Genomic DNA, 16571 nt, shown 5'->3' with positions numbered 1-16571 from the left:
CCAACTCTACATCTGAAAAAGGGCTAATATTCAAATTATATAAAGAATTCAAGAAATGAAACACCACTAAAATAAATATCCTAGTTAAGAAATGGGCTCAGAGCTAAACAGAGAATTTTCAGCAGAGGAATATCAAATGGCTGAGAAACACTTAAAGAAATGTTCAACATCCTTGGTAATCAGAGAAATGCAAATCAAAATGACTCTGAGATGCCATCTTACACCCATCAAGATGGCTAAGATCGAAAAAACTCAAGTGACAGCACATGTTGGCAAGGATGTGGAGGAAAGGGAACACTCCTTCATTGCTGGTGGGAATGCAAACTTGTAAAACCACTTGGGAAATCTACCTGATGCTATCTCAGAAAACTGGGAATAAGGGTACCTCAAGACCCAGCTATTCTACTCCTTGGCATATACCAGAAAGATGCTCCACCACACTACAAGGACATTTGCTCAACTCTCGATTACATGCCAGGTGAGAAGGGTATGGAAGGATGGGGAGATAGCAGGACCGAAAGGGTCCAGCAGCCCCACAAGAAGACCATCAAGACTGGTGGATCTGGACCAAGGGGGGCCTACACAAACTGCTGCACCAACCAAGGACAATGCATGAAACGAACCTAGACCCCCTATTCAGATCTATCCAATGGACAGCTCATTCTCCATGGTTGTGCTGAGAACGGGGACTGCCTCTGACATGAACTCTGGTGCCCCCTATTTGACCACTTCCCCTTGGTGGGGAGGCCTGGTGGCACTCAGAGGAAGGGGAAGCCTGCTATCTGGGTGAGACCTGATAGGCTGTGGTCATATGGTGGGCGGAGGAGGTCTCCTTCTGTCACAAGTCTAGGGGAGGGGAATAGGGTGAAAGAGGGAGGGAGGGGACAACGGGAAGATACAACGGAGGGGATAACAATCGGGATGTAATCTGAATAAATTATTTTTAAAAAAGAGTTTTAAAAAGCTGTGCACGGTAAGGTGGAAAAGCCTTTTACTGGTTTTCTAAACATCCAGGCAGAACATTGTCATGTCCATGGACACGTTGAAGAGAAAAATGTAAAGTCCTGGCATTTGACAGTTTCTGTTCTTTGTTCATCTGGCTGGTCATTCAGCTGAGCAAAGTGCCCTGGCATCACAGGCCACAGACATACACCGTGACTCTGGACTTCAGTCCTATTACTTGGTACCTGCATACCCATGGCAGAACATTTGGCCTCTTCAAATGCCCCTTCCTCCTGTGCAATAAAGTCAGAGGACAGTGGTTCCCTCCTGGCTGAGGGGCAGGCAGAGGAAGGGAAGCATGCCTTCCTCTGTGTCTGGTATGTAGCAGGGGATGGGGTGAGGGGGTTTGGGGGATCACATGGTATTTGTTCCTAGACCCAAATTGAATTCCTGTTTCTTCTTTCCAGACCCCTGTCAGCATATATTTTGAAAACAAAATGACTCACTGGCTTTCCTAAAATATTTCTTCTTTCTAGACTCAGGCAGCCAGCCAAGGGAGAGTGTTTGCTAAGTGGGGGGATTAAGTAGCTCTGCCTGCTTTCCTCTGATAACTGCTGCTGAAGTCAAAATACAGCATTCTCATACCACTACCCAGAACACACTGGGAAGGCATGGCTATTTCTGGAATGAGATGGGTGGACACCAGCTGGGTCTCTTTCTGCTGGCTGGAAGGCGAGGGCTTCCTTACCCTCAAGACGAGGCACTACACTGAAAGTGTGTCAGCCAACAACGCCTGGTTGGGCATCGGCAAGGGAAGAATTCCAAAGCCACTGACCTCTCCAGGGTGAGATGGGACGCAGTAGCATGCCATTTATTTGTATTTTACAGGCTCCACAAACGGTTGCAGGAACATTTATAATCTCTTCTATTTTATGTGACCTATTTTTTTTTTTCTAAAATTTGTCCATATCTACAATCCCAGGATTAAATGTCCTGCTTTTTCGATGTAAGAAAGCATCGTCTCCATTTTACAGACAAGAAAATAAAGTCAGAACAACAAGAGATCTGCATTGATCAGCAGTGGGTACTCTTTTAAAAAAAATGTTTATTTACTTTACATCTTGATCACAGCCCCCCTCTCCTCCCACTCCCCACCTTGCACACCCCTCCCCCATCCTCTCCTCTAGGGGAAGTCCCCCCCCCCCCACCCCGCTCATGGCTACCAACCAGCCCTGGCACATTAAGTCACTACAGGAGTTGGTACATCCTCTCCCACTGAGGCCAGACATGGCAGCCCAGTAAGGGGAATGAGATACAAAGGGAGGCATAAAAGTCAGAGAAGGTCCCTGCTCCAGTTGTTTGGAGAGCCCCATGAAGACCAAGCTGTGCAGCTGCTACTCTTGATAAGTCCTTATGCAAGCGCCATAGAAGGAATGGACTCTGTACTAGATCCTCCAGGACCCACAGAACCATGTTCCAGCTCTAGGCACCGTGGAGCTGAGTGTCCTTGGCTGGGCTGATTCAGCTGAACCTCAGGTTGCTGGAGAGAGGTACAAATGTTCCTGCAAAGGCCCCTGCACACTGTAAATGCCTAGAAGCATCTTACTCTGGCCATCTCCCAGGAAACTCTGACTCTTTGGAAGGGGGTAGCCTTTCGTTTTGTTTTAGTAAAACTGAAGCTCTGTGCAGGAGATGAAGTCACTATCTCGACTTCTCAGGAATCAGAGCAGTGGGTTATCTGGGGGAGCTGTTTCTCAGGCTGGTTTGTCAGAAAAGCATGGCTGAGGACTAGGAGAGTGGTGTCTGCTTTAGTCCCTTCCTGGCGTCCTGGTCAGGGACAGGATATTTTCTGCTGATTCTTGCTGTTCTCGTCCATGTCAAGAGGTTCTATTGTGCAATTCCTCTGGCTCTCCTGGCCTCTCCCTTGGGAGGGAGGAATGTCTGATTGGAAAAGCACAGGCCAGCAAAGCACCTTTCTCTCTTGTCTTCTGAGCATGAGCGCTCAGTTCAAACCCTTGGCGGGCTTTTCTCCTGAAGCTGACACCTGTCTGACCAGTTCTGACCTGGACTGAGTGAGAACAGTTATTAAAAATCTAAGATTCACTTTCAAAGCTCCAGAAAGTTCTAAACAGGTACTTGGGGTGGAGGTGCGGATGGGGATAAGGCATCATGGCTCTCATCCAGCTGTAGGAGCCTATGCCTGGTGCTGTGAACCTGGCCAAAAAAAAAAAAAAAAGCCTCAGACCCTTATGAGGAATAGTAGTACTGACATTTAGCTAAATAGATATAATGGTCTTCTAAATGTCTACGCAAATACCATGTTCAGCCCTAACCAAAGAAGCTCCTGTATGTAGTGAACAACAGTGAAAGAAAACAGTGATGGCTGCCCAAGATGCTGAGGAAAAAAATGACAGACGAGGACCTAATCCTAAACAAGTCATTAATACGAATCCCTCCATGGAACAGGGGACATTATGGAATAGAGAGAACATAAGGTACTGGAGATAGGGAGAAAGGCAACATAATCCCACCCTTTAGACATGACACAGCCAATGTAGTCATGAACTTGCAGGACCACACAGGCCTTGTCAGCAGATTGTCATGGGTGGGGTAGGGTTTCATGGGACCCTAGCCCTTCCTGCTGAATTAAAGACTACTGATGGACTCTGGGAAAGGGTCTCCACTGTCTTCAGTTGTGTAATCATTGATGTACCCAGCAGACAGCAACAGAGAGTTACAATCTAAAGACCACACAATGACCTTGGTCAAACCCAGAGGGACACAAACAAAGAAAAGACCAGAGATGTGGGGAAGAGGTTGGTAAGGAAGGGGGAGAGGGTTGGACCGAATGAAGTAAAAAGGATAAGTCATTACCCGTGAAGAATGATGCTTCATTTATTAATGTAAAATCTTCAGATCTATGAAACATAAAATTGTGTCACAAGTCATTTGGCAGCTGTCAAATTACTGAAGTGACTATTAAGGTTTATTTGTCAGAGAGGAAAAGACTGACTCCAAGTGCATGTGGGCAGTTTTTAGCATGAGACGCAGCATGTGATAATTGTTCCCTTTGCCAACCTGACCCCAGTAAATTGCATGGGGTGATGTGGTGTGGGTCTGAGTGGGTTTCTGCCTTCCTAATGGATCTATGTCAGAGCTGGAACCTGAAGCCTTAGAAACTTCTCAGTTATACAAGGATGCTGCCAACAGGCTGCCAAGCCTTCCCCTGGGACATCTCTAAGGAAGGAGCTGTCTTTAAGCCTTACAATCCTGGAATTCACTTGGGGGGGGGGCATTGCATATGTTTAATATATTCAGTCTCTCTGTCTCTCAATGCATATATTCTCTACCCAATCTTCTGCGATGAGAGGAATTAGAGGCCCTGGTACAAATAATGACAAATATTGTGAGCTTGTGATCACATCTGCTGTGTCATGTCTAAAGGATGGGATTATGTTGCCTTTCTCCCTGTCTTCAGAAGTCTGTGAGACCCAGTCTGAGCCCAAGCCTAAGTCTATTTATTTTTTATGGTGCTTGAGGATCAGTCACTGGTTTACTGCAGAAATGTTTATATGCTTAATAGTATCCACATAGTAAGCAACACAGTAAAAAAAAAAAAAAAATTTGCTTCGCCCCTTTACCTCAGTTCTAGAAGTCCTGTGAGTTTCCATGTAATCAGAGTGAATGGAGCAATTTTATTTTGACTCAAGACCCAAGCTTAGAGGTCACAGAAGACCTCTGAAGGCTCTGGGTGTAAATGACAATGTCTTTTTTATGTTAATGACATCAGTGGGTAGCTCTCTGGTCAGCCTTAGGAAAGGGTTGGCCAGCACAAAGAAGGAGGCATGGCTGAAGTAGTGGAACTTTAGTGGATGGAGTCGGACTCCATCTCTTACCCCCAAGCCTGTTCTATGTCCATGCCAGTGTCTAAGAAACATTTGTTTTTTTTGCTAGGCATGCTTTAGCTCTGTGAGCCAATGCTTGTCTAACATAGACAAGACCTAGGTTTGGTACCCTCTTCCTTCACACTATCCAAAAATATTTATTTCTAATGAATATAAAATATAATACAATATATCAATATACACTAATATATTAATAATGTAATGTAATGTAAATGATGACTAAATTTTCAGTGATGGCCAGGACACAATTTCAATTGTGGGACTTCTAGAAAGAACATTGCCAATTTTACATTAATTCTAAGGATCTTCTCTGTCTTTAGACATTTCTTAAAATGCGTTTGGTCTAGAGAGATGGCTCAGTGGTTAAGAGCTCTTGTTGCTTTTCCATGGGACCCAGGTTTGGTTCCAAGCAGTCATATGGTGGCTAACAGCAGTCTGTAACTTCAGTTCGGGAGTCTAATGCTTTTCTATGGCCTCTATGGGCATCACACACACATGGCTCACAGATACACATGCAAGCAAATACCCATTGACATAAAAATATTAAAAAACAATGTGTTCATTGACTTGAGTGTGTGTGTGTGTGTGTGTGTGTGTGTGTGTGTGTGTGTGTGTGTATGTTGCATGCTGGGAATTTTATCCAGGACCTTGTGAATGCCACGCACACACTTTACCAATCCAACCTTGGCCATGATTTTTGTATAAGCCTTGCAAATTATCTAACAAATTAATCACTGAGCCAATGCCTGACACAAGGGAGGTGCTCTGTACATGGTGCCAGTGCCATTTTGCTGCTGCTGATATTATCAGGTCTGTATCTGTGTGAAGTCTCAGAACTGAGAAATGTTCCCTTCTTAATGGATCTGTAAAGTCTGAGTGGTGCATACACCAAGACTAATAAGTCCTTTTAGAAAGGCTATCCTCTGTATTGCTCACCTTCCTCCCTGAGCTCTGGATGGGGAGGCCTAGTGGTACTCAGAGGAAGGATAGCAGGCTACCAAGAAGAGACTTGATACCCTATGAGCATATACAGGAGTAGGAGGTCCCCCTCAGTCACAGTCATAGGGGAGTGGAGTAAGGGGAAAATGGCAGGGAGGGAGGAATGGGAGGATACAAGGGATGGGATAACAATTGAGATGTAATATGAATAAATTAATAAAATATATTTTAAAAAGACTAATAAGTCCAAAGACATGAACTTGTCCTCTTGTTAGTATGGCTATTTTCTAAAATATCTTTAGGCTGAGTTATGTTATGTAGTATTTCCTAATTCCAGGATGCACAGCTAGTGGCTATATGTTCATGGGCATGCCAGCATAGTTGATATACTTGCCAGTATGTGGAATGCATGACCTTGACACTGACTACATGTGCTTCTACAAATAAATCTTTTTTTTAAAACCTGAAATGGAATTACATCACTTTCTTCCCTCCAGCCCCTCCCAGCTACCCTTTCTCAAACCTCTCTGATGTGCACCCCATTCTCAAATTAATAGCCTCTTTTTCTTTGTTTATTATTATCACCTACACATATACATATGTATGTATACATATGCATACACACATATATTCAACTTCCTAAGTGTGTATTTTTCTGTTTGTGTATATATGGCTTTAGGACTGAATACTCTGCATTAGACAACTAATAAGGAGTCTTATTCCTGGGAGAAGCTAATTGTCCTTCTAGCAGTCATCAATCTTCTGTAGTTTTTTTTTGCTAGGGGTGGGGCCTGAGAAATGTCCCCCTTCCATATTAACCTGTCAATTGAGACTGCCCTTGCTCCAGTTTTGCTTATGCAGCCATTTCTAGGAGAGACTGATTGACAGCAGAGTTCCTGGTAGTCTGGCTATTACAATCTTTCTGCCCCCTCATCTGTGATGGTCCATGAGTCCTAGATACAGGAGCTCTGGTACAGATGTGTCCATTGGGGCTGCGGTCACCATGGTCTGTTGATCTCTGCATTATGTTCACTTGTGGCTGCCTGTGAAGGTGCCCATTTGCTATTAAAGAGAGGCTGAAAAACTCTTTATAACTGTAGGGCAAGACCTGGACAGGATAGAAACAGTCTACGTCCCATGCATCTAAGCTCTTTGGCTTGGGGTAAATCATTTTAATTTCCCTGGGTTTTCAGTCTAGGAGCCACCAAGTTAAAGGTGCCATGGGCCACAGCTTCGCCATGTCAGTGTGGGACTTACCGAAGGAGGCCAGGCCTGGAGTGTGTAGATATTCATCTTCTGTGTGACCACTGATACTATCATTTGAGCATTTGTTTCCATATTATTCATTCTATTTCCTCTAAACAGTTCCCAACACCCAGGCTACAGGCTTATAATCCCAGAGCTCTTCGGCAACTAGTTGCACAAATGCCAAGTCATAAGTAAGCAGTAAAAGAAAGGAGGGACTCCTTGGTGGCAAAGTTGCCTCGGTACACAGGTTAGCTTTGCACCACTGTGACAAAACACAGGGAAAACAACTTCAGAGAAGAAGTATTAATCTTGCCTATGGTTTCTGAAGTTTTCATCCATGATCACTCAGTTTCATTATTTCTGAGCCTGAGGTAAGAGTAATCCATTAATAAGGTGTTAATTAATAAAGTGTCAATTAACACCTTCATGGCATGACCACCCCCTTCAGCAATGCTCCCAGCTGGAAACCAAGTCTTCAGTGCATGAGGCACATGTGATGCCTGCCATCCCGTGGTCAGGCAACACTCCAGTTACTTCACACTCATGAGTGGCTGCCTGGCTCTCTAGAAGTACTGTTAATGACTTGGTATGTTTTCATAGAGCCATTTAGTGTTTACGTTAGGGTGAGTGTGCTCAGTCATTTGCAACTAAGAACCAGACTCATACAGAGCCGGGAAACCACTGACATTCGGAATCGCTTGCTTGTTCTCACTGAAGGTCTAGCTTTCAGACTTGCGGAGACCAGGCTAGCAAAAGAGAAGGTACTGTGAAGAGAAAGATTAAAGGTCATGACTCTCAGCTTTGGCGGCTTGGGTCTGGATTATTCTTGGCTAGCAATGCCAACCCTGCACATTCTTCTCCAGGGTCTAGCTGGGAGAATCTTCCTGACCCGCCCATCCACGCGACCTAACACATCCCATGCTCCAGTTTCATCTGACCACCCCTGCCTGTGCTGCAATCCAGCTCTAGGCTTCCACTATGACTCACTTGCCCATACCCCCAACACACAAGCCCCTCCTAGGCTTACCTCCACCTTCTTCACTCGGTCAGATCTGCTTCTACACTCCAGGTTTGGTCCAGGACACACATTCTGGACACCAGCCCAGTCCCTTCTGTTCACTTGACTTCATTCCGTCTGTGTTATTTCCAATCTTCAGACCTACCTGCCCCTGTATTCTCTCTTCTACCCCAACCTGCCCTGTCCATGTTGGAACTAACAAAAAAAAAGTTCATATATCCAGATCGCATTGCAAAAGTCAAAGCAATGGCGCTGGAGAAATTGCTCAGTGGTTGAAAGCACTGGCTGCTCTTCCAGAGAAAGCAGGTTTGATTCCCAGCACTCACGTGGTTATTCACAAACATCTTTAACTTAGCCTTCAAGGGCACTCGGCATATGTGTGGTGGATATACATGCATACAGGTATAGTACCCACACACAAAGTAAAATATTAAGAAACATACAAACAATATGAAACACCAAGCCACTCTCTCTGCTTGAAAACCTGCCTCTCCTGTAGAAATATTTCCCACTGAGGACTAACTAGATGAGGCCCAGGACACACACTTTAAAAGAACAGTCAAAGAATTCAAAGGAGAGTAACAAAGACACAAAGAAACAGCCCAGTGAAGCTAAGGAGAATAAACATGGACATTGCTCAAGGAAACACAAATATAAGGCTGATGGAAATGATGAAGATAATCCAGGACTTGAGAACAGAATTCTATGATAGATAGAAACACTGAGGAGGACACAAGCTGAAAGGAAGGTGGAATTGAAAACCCAGAAACTGAACTAGAAAACTAAAACAAAACAACAATAACAACAACAACAACAACAACAACAACAACAACAAACAAACCAAAACTTAAAAGTACGATGAGTCAAGCAGAAGAAAAAAATGTGGCACATATACACCGTGGAGTACTACTCATCTGTAAAGAAAAATGAAGTAAAGTAAAAAGGGACCATTATAGGGTGTGGTGGCGGGGGAGCAATAGAGAGGAAAATGGTACGATGCAAATGATCTGATGAAGGAAGCAAGGGTATCGGGGAGAGTGGATGGCTCTAACTAGGTAGAAGAGACTGGGATTAATATGGAGATATAACCACAAAGATTTCTCAAAAAGTTACAAGGAATTTTACTATTAACTTAAGAATTGCTATACTACACATAAATCGGTATATAAATACACATATATCATTCAAGTGAAACTTTCCCATCTGGCTGACATTGCTCCCTCCAAGTGCCAAAGATCCTCTAAGAAAACCCCCGACATCAGGCGTGAGAAGCCCTCTTTTGAGTTTTTGATCAGCGTTGTCTTAGTAACCCCTGAAACATTACCGACTTGCATTGACCTTGGTTGGCCCCCCCAGATGTAGAAAGTAAAAGTCTTTATTGCTGAAGCCATCATGCACTTGGGACACAGGATCCAGAAGCTGCTGAGCTGGAACTGACTTGAAAGCCTCTTTCCCCAGGATGCCATTCAAGCTTCCAAAGGAGGGATGCAACAGAAGTCTTACCCAGTTATGATGCCCGTGAGCCACAACAATGACTGAATGCGCCGTAGCCTGCAGGGTACAGTAGTGGTGCACACAGCTGGATGGCAATCAACAGCTCTTTCATCGGTCTCAAGACCTTCTCAACTACAGGAAAATCATTCCTGGTACTGGCAACCTAACCAACTACCCAGGCCTAGTGAAGTCATGGCTCCTGTAGGAGGACCTACAACTGCTACTTCACTAAACCAGCACAATCCCTAACTACGTTCTAAATATCAGTCCACATACCTACAGGGAAGTATAGTTCTCATTCCTGATCAAAAAGATCTCTCTTTGCAACAGACAAGAGGCCATTAAAGAAAGGAAGGACAGCAGGTTACCAAGAAGAGACTTGATACCCTATGAGCATATACAGGGGGAGGTAATCCCCCTCAGGAACAGTCATAGGGGAGGAGAATAAGGGGAAAATGGGAGGGAGGGAAGAATGGGAGGATACAAGGGATGGGATAACCAGTGAGATGTAACAAGAATAAATTAATAAAATAATATATATCTTGGAAAAAAAGAAAAAAGAAAAAAAGAAAACCACAACCAATCAGAATGCAGAACTCTGGACCTTCCTCCCAAGGGATACATCTACGGTACATTACCTGACCCTAAGGCTCAGGGATCACTGGTGAAGAGGGGGAAGAAAAATTGTAAGAGCCAAAGGAACAGGGAGCTTGCTCTGAGACTGTATCACCTAGGAATGTCAGAAGATATGCCCATAAATTCTAAACATGACTGCAAAACACGAGCTGAGCAGGGACAACAACAGACATGTCAAACTTTGAGGGAGAGAGCAAGAGGCATCAACACCACCTAAAATGTTGATAATTAAAGGGATGCTATGAACAGAAGAAATTGTCCACTTCAGGGAAAAGCACACCCATTGGTTACCGAGTACCATGGTCAAGCCTGAAAACTGCATATAAGTAACTTTATACAGACTAAGCAGGTTGTATCCATGTATTTAGGAATGTATACGCATAAACATGTATGTATGTCCCAACATTAGTGACGAAAGAGGCCATGCATTTGAGATCAAGTTGGAGTATACAGGAAGGTTTGGAGAAGGGGAAAAGGAAGGGAAAAATTATAATCTCAAAAAATAAAGGTTTTTCAAAAAAAATTCTTGGTCTCTATTCACTAGATGCCAATAATGCCTGAAGTCTCCTTTTGTACTGGTTAAAAATGTTTATAAACATTGCAACATGCAGGCTAGGATGTATTGGCTGATAACCAACTTAGCCTTGTCACATCCTGTAAGGAGGATGGAAAAGGTTTACCAGAAGCACACTGTTTCACTAGCATGTGTTTGTAGGTTATAAATATGCATGTTTATGCAAATAATGAGTCGATAGATAGATAGATAGATAGATAGACAGACAGACAGACATAAGAACACTTCGTACGTAATTCATTGCATAGCTCTTAGTGAGAACTTCTGTAGAACAGACGCCTGGGCTGGCAGGTGGATCATGGGCAGGCCTTCTCTCCCAGAGTTCTGTTTGGCATTAAATACAATGAGAACTTTCATATTTGGATCCTTCTCCTGCCATAATAACATTTCCTTGTTTTATTGTCTGCAAAATGGTACATGAACAGGTAGAGCTTCAGTGTCTGGCGTGTCTGGCATGTCTGGCCGTTCTTGAGCAGATTTGCTTTAGCAGCACGCCTATCTCGGTTCTCCCTGGGAACATTGTGATCTCTAATCTTAAGTGGGGAGAAGCAGTTTGGCGGTAACATCTGCCCTTCAAGTGTGAGCACTCAATTAACTCACGTAGTGTCTTGAGAAAACTCAGTTATTGATAGTAAATGCACCAGGCTACTGCTTTAGACTTATGTATTTCCTTTCTAGACTTTTTATTTTACAAAGATAAAAGGGCTTCTTCCCAGGGAGATTTATTGCTTTGCATGGGCTGTCCCTTGCTTATCACCCCACATTACTGAACTGACCTAACCGTGGACTAGCTGTCTGTGGCAACGTCCATTGCGGGGAAGTTTGACCCTTGCAGCATTCTCCTCCAGCAGCTGCCATTTTTTACAGGCTCAAAATAAACATCAGTTTTCACAAACCAAGCCACTATCTTTTGTTTTTTTGTTTTTAATCCTAGAATGGCAGGAATGCATTTTCTCATGCATGGTTGCCTCGTTTCCATTTTGTTACCTCAGCTTCCAAAAGATAGTTGTTCTTGGAGGGGGGGGGAGTCAACGATGCACAACGTGAGGGAGACAGAGACTGATGTTAGGACACAGGCATGTTGGATACAAGTGTGCATGCCCGTGTTTGTGAGAGCACAGTGGACCTGTCATCCACAGCTGGCTGGCGGGTGTCTGTGCTTCCTATTGAAGAGGAACCAGGTGACACCTTGCCTTTTTATTTCAGCTCTCTTCTATACAAGTGTCCTTTCTCCCACCATGCCTTTGGATATGTGCCTACTGGTGAGATGACAAGATCATGTGATGATTCTTTTTCTACATTTTTGGAGAACTCAATACTATTTCCCATAAAGGAGGAACTTATTTACACTCTCATCTACAGTGTAACTGGCCATTTTTCTTTCTAACCTTATCAAGGCTTGTTATGCTGCCTTTACTTTTTGATTTATTTTATTTTATTTCATGCTCTTCCTTTATGTATGTGTGTGCATGATACATAGTCTTGATGGGAATTGCATTGATTCTGTAAAGGATTTTTACTGGTATGGATATGTTAGCAATAGTAAGTGTCCTAATCCATGAATTCAAGGCCTCTTTTCATTTATTTGTATCTTCTGATATATGTCATTACCGTGTTTCTAATCAACGCTTCTGGAATTTTTTTTCATGAGCTTAGATGTAAACTAATGGACACTGAGTAAAGAGTGCCCTCTCTGACATAGGTGTATCTCATTCAATCAGCTGATGGCCTGAATGAGGTAGAAGGTTGGCTTTTGCCCAGGAAGAGGAACTCCTACAGCAGACAGTCTTTTATGGTGTGAACTGTATGCCAGCTCTTCTTTGGTCTCTGACTTGTCAACCCACCCCATAGATTGTACTTGCCAACATCTGCATTCACATGAGACAATGATATATGTATACATACAGACACAAACACAGGCACATCTGCCGTCTACCTGTCCATGCATTTACCATCTCTCTATATTATGTCTAGTGTACCAGTTATCTGTATTTTTCTCTATCATCTATCTGTACTGCCCCTATTCTATCTACATATCTATTTATCTGTCTGTTTGTCTGTCTTCTACCTACCTATCCTATTGGTTATGTTGTTTCTCTGGAAAGTCTTGGAGAGGTCCACAATTTTCATCCATCTTAAATACAGGTGAGCGCAGGCTAATCAAACATTCCTTAAGGGAGCACAGAAATTCGAGGCTGGTTGATGGTTTTCTTGGTGCCTGAGAATGTGACATCCCTCAGAGGAATGAAGAGGTGAACACAACCCACAAGCTTTGTGGCCGACATTCACATAGACCACCTCCTCTAATGCTCAGACAGCATGCACACAGCCCAAAAGTCCAAAGTCAAAATGAAGTATGGGTCCCTTGGTCACTTTTGAATATTTACTGAGCTTTTTTCCCCCTCTTGTTAAATGGGGATAATAATCATCAGCTTCATAATGAGGCTGATTAAAATATCAAAAGAATCAATGTATGTTAAATACCCAGAAGGCAATGCATATGTAAAAGATACTGTTCAAATACCTTCTTATAGACTTATGATAACTTCAGCAAATTACTTCCTTTCTGAAATATTGTTCGTCCATCTATAAAATGACCACAATAACAATTAGTGGTCTTCTCTGTTATTTTGCTATAGCTTGTATTAACTACCACAGCAACAGAGCATATTGTCCAAATGCAGTCTTCCTTGGCTATATATTTTGATGTTTCCTGTGCATTGAAAGCCCTGTCTGGTAGAGAGCATGCACAGCACTAAGGAGAGCATGCTTAGCTAAGTTCAGCTCCATGATCCCTCTTGCAGCACCCTCTTCTTCCTCATGGCCAAGCACATGTCTTCTGAGTGGCCCCTGCTCAGCAGACATGTTTTGGGTACTCTCTCTCTCTCTCTCTCTCTCTCTCTCTCTCTCTCTCTCTCTCTCTCTCTCTCTCTCTCTGTGTGTGTGTGTGTGTGTGTGTGTGTGTGTGTGTAGTTTCTTACCTCTTCTGTAGCTTGGGTTGCGTGAGAGTTATTCTCCGGCAGAAGGATAGGAGAACAGTGACACTCTTGTCCCCACAGCACTTAGAAAATGACAGAATAAAATTCTTGTTTGGAATCAAAGCAGTGGTATTTGGAGCACAGACACTTAGGAGGCTAAGCCTTGGGGCATAAGCTACTGCTGGTCTCCAAAGATAGGAGCTTGCTTTAATGTCCCTGAGCTATCATTTAAGGCCAGAAAAGCACTGCAGGGCAAGTAATGGAATTATCTAACTCACAACAGTCAGTCTTCTTGGCCAGAATAAGTGAGTTAGCATCCTGGGGGCAGAACTGGACCTCCTCTGCAGAGATAATGACTCCACACAGTGGAGATGAGGCAACCCAGAACACCTGAACGCCTCCCTCAGGATGCTGCAAGCTCCCTATCAGATACCCACTTGCAACGCTGTGAGAAAGCCCGGCTTGCTATGAGGTTGAGTTGCTGATGAGAGAGTCTTATTTTGTTTTAGTAACTTGGCTTTAAGATAAACCTATGACCTAGTTCATGAGAAGAAAATAGGCAGTAGCTCAAAAAAACTGTTAGTAGAAGCCCCCGCTCCCCACCTCTGGCAGAGTTTGGAATTACGCAGGTTCTGAAGAACTGATACTAACCGATGAAGGAATCCTTTCCCCAAAGGAAGCCTGGGTTTAGTCCCCTAGGCTCCTGTGTTAGTGTCACTGCGGAGCTACTGCTTGTGAGGTGCAATCCCTGTTCCTGTGGATGCTCCCTGTAATTGTCTTAATTTGAAGCATGGAAGGGAACACATGGGTTTTGAGGGCTGGCCAGTCCATCACATCCAAGCATGCTTGGCTTATTTTAATGTTTTTGACAACTTAATGCCACCATGGCTACTACCAGAGCCACCTTCCAGATTAGGAAATTGAGGCTCAGAAGTAAAGTATCTTGTTTCAGGTTCCCCAGTTAACAAGGGAAGAGTGGCAGAGCCAGGTCTTCTCCAAAGTCCATGCCCCTGCCTCTGCCGAGCAGTGAAGACTTTGATCACAGGTAACACTAGTCCTCACACAGCAGAAAAGTCTCTGGACATTTCTGGGCCCTCTGATAAAGGGCTGAAACTATGAATAGAGAAACACGCCCACAAGGGATCGGGCTGTTGGTCATGCAGGTGAGCAGGAAGCTCAGAGATTTGGAGTCAGACCTGGGGTGCCGCAGTGTGAGCTCTGACTCTTGAGCTGTGTGGCCACTGGCAAGGTGCTTCACCCCAGGAGCTCCTCCAGGCCTTTAGGGCTCCAGCATCACATGGTCACGTGGAGTTATTGTGAAGATGAGGTACTGCTGTGTTTATTAACCTATGGCTCTGTACAAAGAGGCTCAGGTACATGACTCTCTCTCTCTCTCTCTCTCTCTCTCTCTCTCTCTCTCTCTCTCTCCTTTCCCCTCCTTTCTCATCCTTGTTCCCTTTTTTATCATGTTTTGGTTCTTACTCAGAGTGTGTACAATGTGTAGTGTTTGTGTGTGTGTGTGTGTCTGTGTGTAAGAGAGAGAGAGACAGAGAGAGAGAGAGAGAGACAGAGAGAGAGAGAGAGACAGAGAGAGAGAGAGAGACAGAGAGAGAGAGAGATTTACTTTACTGTGAATATCTTCCAGAGAACATCCTAGGAACATATGCATATTAGCCAATAGAAGTTAATTATTAGTGTATGTTACACTAATTTACAGTTACAGATTTACTCTGCATAAAGGACAACTATCCAATCCCCTTAAGAAATTAAAAACTGTACCTTGCAGTTTTCTAGATGGGACCCAGAATAGACAGTGTTTTTATTGGGCCTCTAGGAGACACTCAAGACACCAGACAAGCCTCAGAAACAGGGTTGTTCCCTAATATAAGCAGGAACTGTTGCCTCATCTCTGGGGTGGGCATGGCCATGAGAGCCAATTGGCTGAGTTTCTCTACCTGGAAAGGAGAAGCCCAGGCAAGGAGGTGGCCGTCTAGGGCCAGCAGCAGGTGATTTCTGCCCCTCTGCCTGGCTATGCTGTAATGCAGTCTACCCTCACTTTTCCCCCATCTCTTCTCATCATGTGGCCCCAACGTAGCAGGTTGGGGAAGAGAGGGTTGGTGATGGCTCCCCAAGGAAGGGGGAGTGTTTATTGACCTAGGCTAAGGGGCAGTAAGCCAAAGTAAAAATTCTGGTTAAAATGTCTTCCCACTGTTCTGCTGGCTTCCGTGTTGTGCTTGTCCCACCCTGCCGCCATGTTTTATCTCCAGCTCCACCACATGGAGATGCTCTGAAAACTTTTTTTTCCTATATTATTCACATCACCCTCTCCTGAGCTGCCATACAGCATCTCTGTGAATTCCATTCTCTGCTGTTCTTTGGATACTGAGTGTGGGGGGGCTGGGGTGGGGGGAAGCAGAGTCAAGACCCTCAGCAGGTGATAGATGCTCATTGCTGACAGGCAGAGGTAGCAATGGCCAAGGAGAGGTGAAGGTCGCTGTGACTGGTAGAAGTTCCCATTTCTCATGATGTTTTTCTTCCATTATTGTAGTGGTAGTGAAGTGGAGAGAGAGAGAGAGAGAGAGAGAGAGACTGAAGATGGGGTGGATTATGATCCATCTGTACCTAAGAACTTTCCTCTTTAGTGTGCTGAGGATATTTAGGAACTTGAGAAACAGAAAAAAAAATGTTGAGTTCTTGTTTCTTCTCAATATATAAGTTCCCACATTCCTTGGAACACTGGGTCTTCTTAACACTTGCCTTGGTATTCTTTGGGTCTAGCTTGGTATTAGGTTTCAATAAAATGTCCTGTGATTTGGTGTGTCGCTCCAGTTTTGACA

The sequence above is a fragment of the Acomys minous genome, assembly GCF_964271855.1.
Source record: "Acomys minous genome assembly, chromosome: 5".
Taxonomy (NCBI): Eukaryota; Metazoa; Chordata; class Mammalia; order Rodentia; family Muridae; genus Acomys; species Acomys minous.
This window is presented reverse-complemented; position numbering follows the sequence as displayed.